Source organism: Anser brachyrhynchus (genome assembly GCF_964034855.1).
Source record: "Anser brachyrhynchus genome assembly, chromosome: 1".
In the NCBI taxonomy this organism is placed as follows: domain Eukaryota; kingdom Metazoa; phylum Chordata; class Aves; order Anseriformes; family Anatidae; genus Anser; species Anser brachyrhynchus.
In genome coordinates this window covers 154,567,163-154,585,343 of record NC_137694.1, presented here as the reverse complement: position 1 = coordinate 154,585,343, position 18,181 = coordinate 154,567,163, and the positions used below count along the sequence as shown (strand labels likewise).

The 18,181-nt window shown below is 38.4% G+C and overlaps 1 protein-coding gene across 5 annotated transcripts in view; it reads right to left on the bottom strand.

Annotated features, from left to right (window-relative positions):
- The window catches only part of NALCN (sodium leak channel, non-selective), a 237,353-nt gene that overhangs the window by 58,291 nt on the left and 160,881 nt on the right, over positions 1-18,181 (bottom strand). The gene's annotated exons all lie outside the window — the stretch shown is intronic.

Genomic DNA, 18,181 nt, shown 5'->3' with positions numbered 1-18,181 from the left:
ATTGCATTTGTAAATATCCACAAACAGTTATGCCAAGGAATACCACACATTTAAATACAGAAAAGGCAGATACACCTATGTGGACAGACAATGGATACATCTAATGATATAAGATAAAAGAGATTTGATATGGAGATATGATTCCTGAATTGTGATTACCATATTTGCAACTCACTTGTGTCGTAACAACAAAAGACCAAGTCAGAAGGATTCAGTGAAACACATTTGTTTTTACATTTATGTTAAATGGGAATTTAAACATTGAATTTCTATCTAGTTCTATATATTCAAATATCATGTACCATTTCAGTCAGCACACATCTATTTAGATATGAAGTTTAATTCTTCTTCCGAGGCCTGCTTGTGAACACAATCTTAGGAGCTTATACTTTAAAACAGAGTTGCCTGATCAGCACCTGCAGGGAATACTGCTGATAGGTATCAGCTATAGATTTTTACTGTGGTGAATTGCCCAGGAAGTCGAATGGAGTTTTAACTCCCATTTGCACTGCCTTGTGTAATCCATGCTTCCACAGCATGCTATAGAAGAACAACTGCTTTGCTGCACTGTCATGCTATCAGCAACATCACCACTTCCAGCCACAGGACAGTTTAAACTGAAAATCAATTCATATTCGGCTGGATACAAGTTGTCAAGTGGACAGAAAACTGTTTGAAGTGCTGCAAACAAAGATTAATGATTAATGGTAAAGCACAGGGTCAGAAGAGAAGGGGAATGGAAGATCGCATAAATCTGTAATATGTTCAGTCCTACTTAATGGCTTCATTAATGATCCTTAAAAGGAAGAAATTATGACATTAATGAAATTCACTTGATATTAAAACGTGGAGTAAAATACCACGGTGGAGAAAAAAGAGGACAGATTTAGAAGTAGGGGCAGGAAATAACAAAGACTGAAAATAATTCTAGAGCAAGAATAAGAGAAGAAACTAAACTAGAACTTGTACTTCAATACAGCATCAAAAGGGCAATTCGGGCACCAATTATGTTACCAGCCAAAGGTTGGTTATGTATTATACAGTCTTAGAAAATGGTACAGAAGTTCACTGCTCCTCTCTCTGCTCCTTTGAGGAGCCTGTACCAGGGTAAGCATTCGGTTCTGAAGACCATTTAAGCAGTCTCACATGGACAAGCCAAACCAGTGCAGAAGACAGACATGGAAAAAAAAGGAGAGAGCTACAGAAACCAATTGGAGCGGGAGAGAAAAAAGGAATGAAAGACTTCAGGGGACCAATATTTATATTTCAGCAACCACAACTGATAGTGAAAGAAGAGGAGGAGATGTAAAATTATGGAAGAAATATTTGAAAATATATTACTTCAAGAATATAACAGTGTGACCCAAGTATAGGAATGAAAAGATGAAATTAGGGAATTTTTAGGCTGAGGATAAAGATGAATATAGTTACAAAGAAATCTAGGAGTGTTTAGAAAGGTCTCTGGAGGGAAGTGCCTCATCATTCCAGATTCAGGCGAGACAGAACCCTTGAAATGCCAGCGTACCACAGAAAGAAATCCTTCACTGTCACTGAAATGAATCAGATTATCTACCGGGGTTTTTCTGCAACATTGTGCTGTTGAAAAGCTTTGGGAGGGGGTAATTTTTAGAAGAAAAAAGGGTTTTGAGTTTCTGCTAGTTTGCTTTACTGAGAAATCTCTGTATAAATAGGCAGATTCTGGCATGGACAAATAATGTCCCTTGCAGCTATGGACTCCCATTCACAGAAGTCAGTGTACGCAGAATAGAGTGCACACCACAGATTGCAATGCTGCCTGAAGTCTCAGCGCAGAACAGATCAGGGAGAGCTTGGAAACAGGGAACTGTATAGCTGAAGTGATAAGCAAGGGAACAGAAATATCCCCCTTCTAACCAGGAGAATGATCCAAGACAGGCTTTAAAATAACCTAAAGTCAGAGCAGTTCTACCGAATCTCTCTCCAATTACTCATGCTGTGATAATATTACATGTTGGGGAGCGTGAAGCATTTAGCTTCACTGAATTCTTCTCTACACATTTAGGGTGTAATTGTTGCTCTGCATGACACACATCCCATTTTGTATTGCTGCTTAAATCCTTTACATTTCAACTTTCTTTAACACATAACAAACACTTATATTTTTAAAGGTACAGGATTTTTTTTAAAGGTACAGGATTATGTTGAAATATGGTGATGATGGTGCAGAATGTTTCTAGCAACAGCTAAACCCAAAATAAAATACCAGGACTTTTTTTCTATGGTTTTTATTTTTTTAGTTATTATTATTATTATTATTAGCAAGGAAATGTGCATGGGCTTGATTTGTACTGCTTAGCTCTCGTCTCCAGCTCCTAAGAGTCTACTGGAAGCAGTTCAATGACATTTTGTCAGCCTGGGCTGGCTAAATTCTCATGTGCCTGCTAGAACAATTCCTGTAAAACCACAGAAGGAATTTATGTCTATTTTCACTATTTCCATGGTGCTTAAGTTTATAAGGGCAGATTTAATGGCACAATGCATACAGTACTACTGTCTGTTCTGAACCTAGATCAGACGTTATTAAAACAGTACCTAAATGGTGGGGAGTGATGGAGAGGAAGTCTTAATTTGGGATTCCACTGGATAATAGCAGTTGAATAACACATTCAGATACAGGCCTAAGGCACCAAGATATCTAGATCTGGTTTACATAACTATCTCAGATGAGTACAAAAGACAACTGATAGAAAGGTACACTTATTGATGGTGTTTAGATTTATTTTTATTTTTTCCAGAAAGACATGATGGCCATGCCTCCATTTGGTTCAAAGCAGTTTGAAGTGAATACCCAACTATCTTCACTTGCTGTTTGGTGATTTATTTTGTGAGTTGTGTTGGTAAGCAAAACAGATTCTTTTTGGAGGAAACAGAACTGCAAGCTCCACTCCACTCTCGTTGAACACAAATGCAATCCCAATCACTAAGACTGATGGAAGGATCAGAAGCAATGGCTGCCTGTTAGGGTGGCTTCAAAACCCTTGTGCAATGGGGTATTTAGTCCAGTGTTACAACAAATCAATTATTTAGCAAACACACACACAAACACCCTAAACTGCATCTCCTGTTAACTGTGGTGCATCAGCTGCTGCATTGTGATTCTCTCCTGTGGCACAGTTCAGGGCATTAACGGCAGATGACTTCATTCATACTACTACATAATACTACAGAATATTTATTTGTGTTTTCAAGGCTTCTTTATAAAAGGGTGACTGTTAAAATCACCAAGACCTGGGCCCTTAAAACCAAAGAGAACCTGTAAGAAGTTGCTCTAAACACATAAAGTATGGTGGTGAATGTGGAAGAAGGTAGAGGCAGGGGGAATAGAAGACATCAGGTAGTGACTAGTGAGAAATAGGGGCAGGGTCAGCTCTTTAGCACATATCCACACTGGTTATGGTCAGACATTTGAGCTGGGATGGTCAGCAAAGCAATTGCCCTGCTGGAGATAACAGCCTTCCCAGCAGGATGCTGGCATTTCCCACATAATCACACTAGTCCAGCTAGGACAAAAGAGCCACAGCACAAGATCATTCACAAACCATCCCTCCTCTGCCAACTACAAAGACTCTCTCATCCATGTTTTAGAAACTAAAGTGATGACATTTAAAAATTTTATAATATATGCTGTATTAAAGTAATTGAGTGACACGCTATACACTGCTATATAGAACCTGAATAGACGAGTAAAGCAACAAATGGCGGATCTAAATTGTTTTCTATTTTAAAGCATTGTAGTACTATAAACTCACAAATCTCAATCACCAAAATTGTGCTCGGGGCAAAAGTAGCAAGTTCTTTTCAAGTGTGTACTGCAGCTTCTTTGATAGGCAGGTGCTAACAGCCTGGGACATTGAAGTGCTCTGGGGTCAGGTAATATAAATGTGATGACTTTTAACAGTTCAAAGAGCTAACTAAGGTGAGTATCTGTTCATATCACCAATTTGCATTTAGAGACAGAAAAATCCTTGAAAGTAATGTTCTTGGCAAGGCAAACTGAAAGCTCAAATTGAATACAGTCATTGAGTTTCTAGGACATTGACACATTGATGGGAACATGCCAGAGGAAAAACAGAGTTAATCATATCCAAAGGGGTAAGATCTACCCTTCCTAACTTTTATTTGTTTCTCTATTCAATTAATTCGGGTTGTGGAAGAACTAGTAACATGCAAAACGTTAAGAATGAAAGATGCACTTTTCATGTAGTCTGTGAAATTCACTTAAACATTGCATAAATATTTCAATGAAATTAAATAATTATGAGAAATGTACTGCGTTACTCAAACTCTTGTCATTTCAGTTGACAGTTTTCATAACAGGCTGAGCTCAATCATGTTCAAAATTAAAAGCTGTGCAACTGATGTACACACAGTTTATTTAGGAACTGGCCAGCTGCCCAGAATACTTTCATGGTGAGTGTGGAAAGTTCAAGCTGTTGGAGAAAGTTCAGGGGGTCTCACTACAGGATAGTTTTAAATTAATATTGTTTGGTACATTAGAGTGCACTGCTATATATCATTTTTTTCACTGGAAATATCCCCTAGGGGCTATATTTGAAGAATACAGTTGCTATACACTATCTGTGCTACCCTCTTAGTAGGATATGTGCTGTGCTCCTGCACCACACACTTTGAGCATGATACAAATACAGGACAGGATGAACAACATTACAGACCGATACCAGCACCTATCCAACAGTTTTCCAGATATTTTTTCTCATTCAAATTTTCGTATTTATCATCACCTGATTTGTCAACAGCAACTTTGAATGAAATCCAAGTAATTAGTAATGCTAATTATAGCATTAAATGACACATTAAATTAAACAATTAAAAATCAGAATGGTGGGTTAAATGAGCTGTTTTTTCCCTTTCTGTTATTACTCTGAAGCCATATAGACCTGGTAAATTTTTGGACATGAATGAGAGCTGTACTAAAAGAAGATATGTATGTGGGTAAGCTTTCACAGCCCAGACTCAGCTTTGGCATAAATTTGTGCCAACACATTATACCTATATTGGATTAAAATTCAAGAGAAATCAAAAGTTGTAATGTAATGTAAAAAATGCTACTATTTACACCTGTAATTCCAATAAAAATGAAGAAGCAGCTCAGTTTTGTTTGAGCAAACTGCAACATGAAAATAGAACGGCAAAAAAACAATCTGAAAATTCAGGTAAAAAATACTGACAAAATGCAGTAGGTTGAATTTGGGTAAAAATAACACTTTCAACACAGAAAAAAAATACAGCACTTATGACATGTAGATCCTATTAGGTTTGTCTATAATGCTAAATAAAAGGCTGCCAAGGGCCTAACCCTTGCCTAGAGTCCTACCAGCTGACTTCAATCATACTTCATAATATTTGGCTCTCGGTTTCTCTGGGTCTCTTGGGATGGCCTTGAGACATAATTACAGTAGTTATATTTCTGTGCATTTTCCAATTCTTCAAGGCACCTGAAATAAAGTGAGAGTTTTTATGTGCAATTCACCTGAGTCACATTTCTGTGTTATGAAATTTGGGTTGTGAACTGCCTACTCTGAGAGAGACAAGAACTTGCGGGTTTGCCTGAAAGCATGAGGCTTTCTGGGAGAGCATGACAAGGACTGAGTGGCTTAGAGGTGACAAACCTGGTGAAACCTTGTCCATGCTTCCTTTGAAAGCAGTCCCTCAAGTAAACTATTCCCTAAACTATTCCCAAAGCATTGTCTGGGAGAAAGTCCAGGAAATCCAGGTGGAGGCCCAAGACAGAGCCAGCCATGAGCAAACAGTTAAGCAGCGTGCATAGACAAAGGCTCTGTGTTTCAGCTTGCTCTAGCTCTCGTCCTCTTTTAGTTAACAGTCTAGATGTACCAACTGTGCATTTTGCCCTTTGGGCACACCTAAACAAATGGGGACATTGCAGGCAATAAAAAATTCTCCCATGTAGCAACTATAAAACAGAACCTAAATTGATTTTAACCACATTCTGTGGTGCCTTGGGGAATTTTCACTGAAATGTAACAAAAAATATGATTACAGTGGTGCTAGCATTCACAGCAGAGACTGCACTGTTGATAATCAAAGGGTAAAATAAACTGAAAAAGTTCCTAGCAGATGGAGGAACAAGATTACACATATATTTCTCATACGCACAAGATTATTTTTTTTATAAACAACTTTTATGTGTCACAGGGTTTATACGCTGTGTGTAGTATGATTGGATGCTGTGATTGCTATTTCCCAATTGTTCATTTAAATAACTTTTTCCTCAATTTTGCATGAAGTCTCCCAAATTAATAAGATATTGAGTAAAGTTTCACAAATGTGTTTTCTTAATAACTTCCTTTCAGTAATTGTAGCTCCTATCGGTTCTTCATGAACAAATGCTGCTGAAAAGATGTGATTGCAATTCAAATGGCATAAAACTCCTCTGGCAAAACTCGGCTAAGATTTAGTCCATTTATTTAATAGAGGACAGGAATCCAGTGTGTCAGAGAGTTTCCCTTTGATTGAGATAAATGATTTTTTTCAGAGCGATTACTTCATATTCTCTACAAGCTTGGACAAACATTGCTATGTTGATTAAACTTCAGCCGTTCTTCCATTTTTTTTCCTATCTTTTGGTGACAAGAATTGTATTTAAAAAAACAACAATTGAAATCTGTGATTCTGCACAGTCAGTGACCAGATTCAAGGCCTAGGAATGTGCTTACCAGACCAGATTCAACCTCCATGCCTTCAGATTGAGGTACCTACCTTAGTTAATTCCATTTTGGTTGTTATAGTCTCTTTATAGCCAAAAGACACAAGCACACACTTCTTAGTGGTCAGTTCAGGTAGTGGGTTTGCTGTGTCTTTCGGCCATGCTTATCTTTTTCCATTGACTAAACAGGGAACTTAAATCCAGCATGTTTTTTAAGTCACATGTGTGATGCCCAGTGAAATAGATAATGGAAATGAAACATACATTTAATGCTAACATATTAACTGTTCTTTTAATAGCTTTTTCACATAAAAATTGCATCTTTGCCACTTTCATATTAATTATTTTTCTTTTGGGGTAAGTAGCAGAAATATCTTTGTTTCCATACAAAGGTTATTGAGTCACAGAAGAATATCCATTATAATAAAAACATGCATTACATGCTCCATTTCATCAGAGGAAACTGCTTGAGTCTTCACCACAACTAGGCACCATTATTTGTTATGAATTGTATGTCCTGATGAATAAGCAACTAACATATTCTCAAGTGAACAAATGCACAAGATGTATGGTTTCTGCTCTTGTACAAACAGAATCATTCAATATTGACTAGGTACAATGTGTTAATCTTCCAAGACATATGGCAAGATTAATTACAACCTGAACGGGTGTTTCTGTCTGGGAAGCAAAGGAAGTAGCATTGCAGGGAAATTCAGAGACTCTTAATGTTTGCTTACCTATTCCGGACCCTGCACAAAGGAAGATTCATGGAGGTAGCTCTGTAAATGGCGCTTACTAACATGTTGTCAAGACATACAAATTCATCTGCTCTGCTAGGTTCACAGAAAAATAGGGCCAATCTGGGAAATGATAATTACAGACAGACTTTCAAAGGTTCTCACCACAGGCAGCTCCCATTTAGTTAAAAAGGAGCCGAAGAGAACCGGGCTGTGATTGACCAAGGAAGTCATCATCTTGACCTCCTATCAAGGTACAGACAGTGAGAAGCATAAAAAATGCAGAATGGTACTGAGGTCGCATGGATAAAAGACTCAATCTGCAGGGAATCTGTGTATCTCTGCCCACAGCCTGACCAAAAAAAAAAAAAAAAAAAGTAACTTTCACTAGCAAATTATAGGAAGACTGGAATTTGATGCAAAAACTTTACTCCTTGTAATTCATTTAGGTCGATTAATGGATTAATGCATTGTCCTGGGGATTACGCAGGATGGATCATGAGTAAACTGGTGTGGAGATACAGCTTATCCAACCTGATATACTCCAGAAGCCCCTTCCAACCTGGACTTTTCTATGATTCTATTTTGGTGATAGTTATCTGACCCAAGACAATTCTTCAATTGCTTTCAATTTCACTGTTGTATGCCTGCATCTGCCATCTCCTGATAACTTGTACTTTCATTCAAACCATTACTGGGCTCTGTTAGATTCTGAGAGAGTATAATTTATATAACTTAGATTTAAGCTAGTATTTGCAATCAACACGGTGGACCAAGTTCTGCAATTGAATATCCGTAACACTGAGAAAAGATAACTGAACTTGAGAAAAAAATCACGGCTGAAGCTTGAGGCCAGAATACAGTATATTTCTTTAAACAAGAAAGACTCTGTCTTTGCACAAATGAGCTGCCCCTTGCTTTTTCAGTGGTTTCTTTGTTTTGAATCAGAGGCAGTACATTTTACTTGACACAGTTGCCCTGAGTTTTAGATTCATTGCGGTTTTACAGTATTTCTCCAGTACAGAAATTCACACATAAAATCAATTTAAACAAAGAACACGAAGAGGCAAACCTATATGAGTAATAATGGGAAGGCCACAGAGGCTGATGCAAGCTACTTCAGAAACCTTAGCTGGACTAGATGAAAAGAAAGTTTGGTGTTACTAGCTGTCCTTTCTACCATACAAGTTTGCTGATGAAATTTTAGCTGGGGCTGGAATTATGCATCCTGCTTTTTCCCTTTCACAGGCAGTGGGAATGGTTCTCTTTGTGTTCATGTGATGATGGATTGCATCTTTGGAGAGGAAGATATGGCATGAATTCTCCCTTAATTCTGAAATAGTGCTTCCATTTGTTGGATATTATGCAGCAAAAACTGTGTGTGCTTCCTCATCTTCTGTCATGTTTTTAAAAGAGTGCCTGATTCATTCTTGAGGAGCTGTAAAGAGAAGTCCTCTGAATTCTAAGTGGAAAATAAGTGACTTACTCTAAGGAACCTAAAAATCTCGACAAAAATGTAATGAATTCACCCTTCTAAGCAGCTAGCTTTTTTAGTTAGTGAGCAAAGAATTAAATCTCATGCAAAGCCTCTATTTTTGTAAGGATCATAGAATCACAGAATCATAGAATCATATAATGTTTTAGGTTGGAAAGGACATTAAAGATCATCTAATTCCACTTCCCCTGCTGTAGGCAGGGACACCTCCCACCAGACCAAAGCCCCATCCAGCCTGGCCTTGAACACCTTCAGGGATGGGGCATCCACAGCTTCTCTGGGCAACCTGTGCCAGTGCCTCACCACCCTCAGAGTAAAGAATTTCTTCCTTATAGCTAATCTAAATCTACCCTATTTTAGTTTAAAACCACTACTCCTTGTCCTGCCACTACACTCCCTGACAGAGTCCCTCCCCAGCTTTCCTGTAGGTCCCCCTTAGGTACTGGAAAGTTGTTATAACGTCTCCCCACAGCCTTCTCTTCTTCAGGCAGAACAACTCCAACTCCTTCAGCCTGTTTTCATAGGAGAGGTGCTCCAGCCCTCTGACCATCTTTGTGACCCTCCTTAGGACTCATTCTAAGATGTCCATGTCCTTCTTGTGCTGGGGGCCCCAGAGCTGAAGGCAGCACCCCAGGTGGGGTCTCACGAGAGCAGAGGGGGCGAATCATCTGCATTGACCAGCTGGCCACTCTGCTTTTGATGCAGCCCTGGACATGGTTGGCTTTCTGGGCTGGAAGTGCACAAAGGATACAAAGGTTGTCTACAGTGTTTACAGAAGTACACAGATCCACAAGCTCCTATGGGCCTAAGCCAGATCAGAAAAGGCAATGCAAACTTGCATGACACAAATGAACCCCAAAGAAAATATAGCACAGATTTGCAATTGCCATCAAAATAATGAGCAATGCTACACAAGCCCTCTCCTTCCTTCCAAAGACCAACAGGATTGTCCCTTGCTTCAGAGGATGGAACATCTAGAATCACTATGTGCGCTGGGAAGCACTTGCATTTTTTTTTTAGGTATCAATGAAATAAAAAATAAAGATTAGATGGTGATATAAAAGCTAGGTAAGTATTTTCTTCCCTAGTGATATAAAATGAAGCACCAGCAGCTTACATTTATATTTTTGTTACTGCTACTCACACATTCATAGTCAATCGAACTCCCATCTCTCCTCCTTGAAAAGTGTGTGCTTTGACTATGATCATCGACTAGAATTTTCGAAGGCCCTTATCTGATACAATAAAATCTTCCTCCAAGAGAAACCCTCTTAAATTGAATGTGTGTTCTTGACAAATAATACAGTACTGCAAATACCAGGCAGTGGCAACTTCTGAATTAATACTCAGATGTTTATTTTACCACTGGGCAGAAATATATAAGCCACAATTTATGATCCAGTTATACTGTTTTTTAAAAAAAGATGGTAGATGAGGTAAGAGGTGGAATAAACAAAGGTGGAAGCTACAACCTTCAGGGAGACTTTCAAAATTTTTTTAGTTACTCAAAAGTAAAGACCCTGGCACAAGTAGTTTTCCAGCTGACCACATTTTTCAATTTTGGAAGGACAGCTTGTTTTCTAGAAATGGAAACATTCTCTGTTAAGTTTTAAAATAACACTGCTTTAAATACTCTGTATATGGCCTGTGAATGGAGGACCAACATGTGTTTTTGAACTTCCTAGTATCTTCCCTCTATGATGAAAAGATGGATTTCATCCATATTATGTAGTACTTAAAATTCAGTTTGGAACCATTATTGTACTTTCCATTTGTTAATAAAATGTGCTCAACACTTATCTTTCCTACCAATTGTTAAAAATCCATTTACATGGCATCAGATATAATGGAAAGGTAATTTTTCATTTTTATTCTATTTTGTAGTTATTTCCCATTTGGAATTACCTCAAGCACTATCCTCAGAATAATAATACTCTGGAGGCAAGTAATCTAACTAGGCTTTAAAAAGCTCCTTGATTTTCACACACACACTCACATATATATATATATACACATAATGTCATGCCAAGAGGGTGTTTAAATTAGATATACCAATTATAACACCTTGTTCACACAATATGTTCACAAAAAAATCCCTATGCTGAAACTCCTACTTCAGTGATGAAACCTCAGCACCCAAATTTTGGAAGTGGCAGGTTCGATGCTACTGCTGAAACTGTCATTGGCATCTTCCTAGATCTGCTGAGTGTCTGGTGGTGCTTGGGGAAAGGCACCAGGATCAGGCTCTGTGTTCTGACCATCCCAGCCCTATCAGGACTGGATTAGGAATACCTCGATTTTTTGCCTTTTAGCTCTTCACTGTGCGATCCTGAGGAGAGGAGAGGAGAGAGGAGAGAGGAGAGAGGAGAGGAGAGGAGAGGAGAGGAGAGGAGAGGAGAGGAGAGGAGAGGAGAGGAGAGGAGAGGAGAGGAGAGGAGAGGAGAGGAGAGGAGAGGAGAGGAGAGGAGAGGAGAGGAGAGGAGAGGAGAGGAGAGGAGAGGAGAGGAGAGGGAGAGGAGAGGGAGAGGAGAGGAGAGGAGAGGAGAGGAGAGGAGAGGAGAGGAGAGGAGAGGAGAGGAGAGGAGAGGAGAGGAGAGGAGAGGAGAGGAGAGGAGAGGAGAGGAGAGGAGAGGAGAGGAGAGGAGAGGAGAGGAGAGGAGAGGAGAGGAGAGGAGAGGAGAGGAGAGGAGAGGAGAGGAGAGGAGAGGAGAGGAGAGGAGAGGAGAGGAGAGGAGAGGAGAGGAGAGGAGAGGAGAGGAGAGGAGAGGAGAGGAGAGGAGAGGAGAGGAGAGGAGAGGAGAGGAGAGGAGAGGAGAGGAGAGGAGAGGAGAGGAGAGGAGAGGAGAGGAGAGGAGAGGAGAGGAGAGGAGAGGAGAGGAGAGGAATTAAAAAGAAAAAAAAAGAAAAAAGGAAAAAAGGAAAAAAGAAAAAAGAAAAAAAGAAAAGAAAACCCCATTCACACTTAAAGGTACAACTGGGTCACCAAGTGTGAATATGGTTTTGCTCCTCGCTGAATAAAGGAGTTGTTAATAGCTCTGCCAAAATGATGCTTGCATTGCCAGGATAGTGACACTCCTTAGTATTAATAGGAGTAAGGTCAGAACTATCTTCTGAATGAATAATGACTGTATCTGGATGGCCTGGACTTCCCCTAGAAACAGCTTGCTTTCAAATACTAAGCTGCTTCGCCAGAAAATACATCTGAGGAGAGGAAATGGAGACACAGAGGAGGCAAAAAGATGGACTCCCTGAAAACAGCATCAGTAAGCCAGCTGAATGCAGGGAGGCAGGACTTCTGATTATTTCAGACCGTCTTGCTAATATATATTTTTTTCTGTTATTGACAAGATGTTTGTATTTCATGTTAAAAAAATGCAATTTCCAGGAAGTGGTGTTATAGAAATTCTATCCTATGCTTAGAAAAATCTTAGAGGTTTTGCAATGGATATTAAATATGACTTATTCCAAGATGTGTTAGTTAAACTGCCAAATGTGCTTGCAAATGCAGAACGCTTTAAATAGACTTACCCAGTGAACTGAAAGTTTGGTCCGATTGTAAAGCTGTATGTATAGTTATACAAAAAGAGAATACAGTGGAAGTAATAACAGGCACTGTAGGAAGGAGAGAGCAATAGGGAATTGTTTAACTGGAATGGCTACACTTTGTAACAAAAAAGCTAAGGGGCATCATAGGAAATAATCAAGTGGCAGATTCATAAATATCTCTTCACATAATGCATAGTAAAATTTTGCTACTGCACACTGTAAATGGTAAAATGTACATAGATTTGAAAATAGATTTAACAAATACGCGCAAGAACTGCTAAACAAAAATACAGCACTTTAGGCACAGGAAGTTCCCAAGCCACATATGCCTGGAGAGAGTGAGTATCACTGAAGTATGAAATATCACTAGAGAATGAAATACTACTCACTGTGTGCCTTCCCTGTTCTCCTGCTATTCCCCAGACATCTTTATTGCCCTCTGCCAGAGACTGCATATTGAACCAGAACAATAAATTTTTTTCCCCCCATTATAGCTGTTGTTACATTCTGAACCTACAGGTTCTTCCTTGGAAGAACCTTCATAATAACCTTTTTCTCATTATGAACCTTCTCATAATAGACGTTTAAGCACAATACTGGCATTACTTTTTTACCTGAAACATTGCTAGTGAAATCGTATCAGTCATTGGTCAAAAGAAACCACCAAGTGACTGTCAGTGCCTTGGTTTTCCTTTCAGATGACTGCCATGTTGGGACAAATCTAATCAGGGCTAAAAGGGAGACACAGGTTACCAGGAACTATCCCTGCCTCAGAAATAGGGGTTCCTGAGGGAAAGGGCTGCAGGAGGCTTCCCTCTGATGTCAGTGACCATCATCTTGCATGAGTAACATCAAGTAAAATCGTACTCAAAGAGCAGTAGTTTTAGGGTAGAGGCACAACATGACTTATATTTGAACTTGGTATACTTGGGTGACCAAAATAAATTATTTTAATGATAACTTTTTCTCTAAGGACAGTCCACTGCCATTACAAACAAGATATGTATGTAAGTACCGCACACCATTCCGTTATTGACAATAGATAAAATAATCTTGTGGAATTACAACATGCCTGGTGAAAAAAAAACCAAAGTACTAAACACAAGAAGTCTCATTAGAGGTGCTGTGTTATATATGGCACTGTAGGAGCTGTTAAAACTTGAGGATTTTTTTTTTTTTTTCAGAAGCAGCATTCTTATAAGGCATGCATACAAACTTTCAAGCTTTGGGAATACATTCAGCACTTACATAGAATTGACCTGATTTTGAAAGGGATCTGTTGTCATTCTGCAACCTGCAAAAATCAGGGCACTTTGAAAAATTCTGTATATTTGACAAGTTTATTGCGTGTGGGTGGGTGTGCACACCTGCATTCACATATGCATATATAAGGAAGGTATTTGCAGGAGCAGAAACGGAGGAAAACTTTTATGGTTCTGAAACCATTTGTGCATATGTGTCAGTAAATTCTAAATCATATAAGCTGCTAGTATGTTTATACATTTGAAAACAAAAATATATATTACGTTTTTGTGGTTCAACAGGAAAGCAGACACAAAATATACATTTAGGATACAATAATCATACGCCTAGAACAGAAAAATATGCATCTGCAAAAACACTCAGGAGGTCTTCATATTCTTTACTCTTTTCAAATAGCATAAAAACAACTGCATAAAGAAAAGCTTGTCCTGACATTTTGATCAGTGCTTTTTTGCCCCGAACATAACTGCTTATACCACTGCCCAGAGGGTATCTCATCTTCCCAGAACTCACATGTTATTTTTAGTGCAGGATGGAATGTAGCACACTGTAAGCATTCTACCTACCCCAAGGCACTGCTGGTATAACCAAAAAATATCTGTTTCAGATATTTTTTTCTTTTTTGAATGGCTTTAAAGATAAATATTAAGATTCTTTAGTTTTTTATCTTTTTTTTTTCCTCTTTTTTAAAACCTATGTGAAATATTTTAAACAAGACTGAAGTACATGTTTCTTTTCAGAAGGATATGGTCAATGCAAATGACAGTTCGCCTCTCCATTCTTTGTTGCGAACTGCATTGTACCTTTTCTACTAGTTCTTTGTGTTAGTCTGCTCTCCCATCCTAGTTTTTAGCCTGATGCTTGGAGCCCTCTGATCGGTAAGTTAGTGAAATTAATTGCTATTGGCTTGTACGTTTAATAGCTGCACTTCTACAAACATACTGCTTCCATGTGTAGGGACATAATATGAACCTAAAGTGACTGAATTTTGAATTACTTCTCCAGTAAAAGTTGCTCTGTGACACTGAATTAATTTCTGTCAACTGTAAGCAATTAGCTAAGTAACCTAGCTTAGTAGAACAGGCACCTGGACTCCAGCTGCAGGAAACAATGAGATGGAGAGAAAGATCTGAAGAAGACAATTTAGGATACCTAAGATCTCACTCTGTCTCTGGAGAAGCCTATTCCTCTTCATTGCTCAGAGAATGGAGGCAACAACTATACTGATAAGGCCAGAAGTTAGAGACTGTGAACCCAAGCCTTAAAAGTCAGCTCCTACAGGACTAGTGTTAGTGAGTTTTAGCAAGATCTAGGCTTCAACATTTAAATGATTAGCTGTGAGCATTTATAATTTAAAATTCTGTATACCATTTTATGATGGCTTTGATTTAGTTTAAGCATTTACATGACTGGCTCAATCTAGTACATATGTCACTGTATTTTAAGGTAAGATAGGTAAGGATTACACTACCTCTAGTAGTGTAAACCAGAAATGAGTGTTTTTTTTTTTTTTTCTATAAAGAAAAAGAAATGCCTTGAAAGGTTTCTAGAATAGCTTGCATAGCCAAACAACCAATACCATTTCCCTATGCTGAGTTAGTGGCACTGTTCCCACTATGGCAGTATAAACCCATTAACTGAGATCTACTGTTTTGTCTACTGCTTTCGAAGGAGCTGGGCAACCACCACCAATATGAAGTTTAATGAGAGCAGGTGAGAGATTCTGCACCTCGGAAGGGGCAACCTTGAATATCAGACACATGGTCTGATTTTTGGGTGGTCCTGTGCAGAATCAGGAGCTGGACTTGATGATCCTTGTGGGTTCCTTCCAACTCAGGATATTCTATGATTCTATTCATATAAATGTAAATTATATTACCTGGTTATGTGAAAGTTTAATCTGCATGTATCATGCATCTTTTTCTTCAGCACACAATCATCACAATCTAAACACTTATGCAAAGAAGGAGAAAGTATGTGGACCCCTTTACTCTGCTATCTCCTAGCAAAAGCCCTCACCAGCATCTAATAATTATTACAGATATTCCGACAGTGCTTAGAGGTTTCAGCAGAGCCTGGGACCACACCATGTCAGACTCTATCTGTATCAACACACCGTAAACAGGCCTTGTCTGTCTTCAGGAGGTTAGAATCTGAATTCACCGAGACACAGGAAGATTGGACTGTAAGAATTTCTGTTATCCCTGTTTGGTAAACGTGAAAGCAAAAGGTTAGCATTTCACTCATATTGAACTTGCTTTATTCTTTAAAGTGATACTAAGAGGCCTCCATAGAAATAAGGAATGGTCCTTAGCAACCTGTCCAAATTAGCAAAGGAAGCTAGGTTTCAAGAAAATAAAGCCTTTCCCCCCCAAGTTTTCACAAGGACACTGAAAGACTTATGGAGCTCAAGAATGAAAAGAGTAGTGGGTGAGGCATGGAAGAAATGAATGTCCAAAAAGATTAAATCAGGCCTAAGGTCACTGGTGCTATTTGAAATCATGCAAGAGATCACTTCTGCTCAGTTGGGCATGACATTGTGAGGACAGTCCTGAAAAACGGCAGTGATAATGATGATGCAACATTGACCTAAGTTTATACTAGAAATAAAAAATCAGCAACCAGATAGCTGGTAATGTAATTCAGAAATCTTAGCTGCTGCTTGACCATTTTGTGGAAGTTTTATTGACACATTTCGGCAATAGGAATTCATCATCATTGTACTGTGGTGACCAATAGACAGTAAGTGTTACCATGGCTATGTCTCATTTTTCTAGATTTTGTTTTCTCTGGTGGATAGGAAACTCCATTTTGAAGTATATTCATTTCAGCTGCCAACAGGAGACCTTGAACTAACAGATTTGATTTCCACATGAAGTGATACTGAGTGGAGATGATGGTCATTATCTAGGTTGTACTGCAGTTCACCTTAGCTTTATCTAACTTGATTCTGTTGAAGTCAATGTTGAAGCCCCTGCCACTTGCACCAGTAAGTCAGCTTTAGTATTTTGCAGTGGCAGATATAACTGTTTTTTAGCTAGTAGGGTTCTTAACAGAAAAAACATAGCAGACGTGTTTGTGCATCTGTGCACATATGCATGTTTAACACAGAGGAGGTCTGAGAGAAAAATATCATACAAAGCAAGAGTATATACTATTCTTTTTCAAAGTAACTCTAACAAGACAAGGAACATTTAGTTGTTATATATTGGAAAATAGAAAGCAATGGCCACCTCATTGTGAAGGCCCTTATAACCTTCTGCACACCTGCTCATGCTCAACCCAAATTGCCATGTTCCTGTGAGCTTAGGGGGAGCCAGTGAAGTCCTCACACAAATGCACAGAACATGCATTCTCTGTATCACATTAAGTGTGGATAAAAAGTATCTGCTGAAAATTTTACCATCTCTAACAAATTAAAATTTTCAGCAGGTTTCCATGGGTAATATTCTACTTTTTTATTATTTTTTTTTTCAAACTTAAATGCATTAAAGACTGTCATGTCAGATTTTCAAGACAGACACGTTTTGAAAGAAAGGAAAATAAAAGTGGTGTCAAATGTAAATGAAGATCACATTAAGGCACTCATGGAGAAAGTCTAGTAACAATTTCTTACAACTCCTATGAACTCCAATATAAGCTACGGATTCTGTAAATGAACTAGGAGAAGTCTGCTTTCCTAGAACTGAACCAGAAAATAATTTTTTCACATCATATAAAATAGAAAAATACTGTAAGGATTTTGAGAGAGATTCACTGAGTTTTTAAAGGAGAAGAATAAAAAGAGAAAGAGGATGAGGGATAGTCCAGAACCATAGAGATGAAGTACTGTTTTACACCATGTGGGATTTCATCCTGTATCCCATCAAAATGTATTGTCCATTGCTTTTTGAAAGACTTTAATGTAAGCCTATGATATCTTGACATGATGTGGTAAATGGATAAAAGCTGACACCAGAAAGTCTTTTTAGAGAAGCTTTATGCATATCTGTTGATATCACAATTCAAAGATTAAAAATGACAGCTAGCATTAACAGTTTTAGTTCCTACAGTAGCTCTGGCAAGTCTTTAAAAGTACTTGCAGCTACTGCTAGCAGCTTGTTTTCTCCAAGCTCATCTACATCTTTTCATGATTTCAAAATTACTTGATACACATCAGAAACTTACCTAAGATACAGACTGAACAAATGAATGCATTGTATTTTTCTCATCTGTTATCCATATGAGTATCCAGATCCAAAAGGCTAAGGCACACACTTAACATAGGGAGCATTCTGAAATAACAGGCTGTTGAATACAGCTACGTTGTTTGATACAACCTTTGTTGTTGTTAATGTTGTTAAAACTGCCAATTGTTTACAGCTTCACAGTTGCAGATGTTCTGGTTTCAGAATAATGCAGATTCTTGCACTCTGA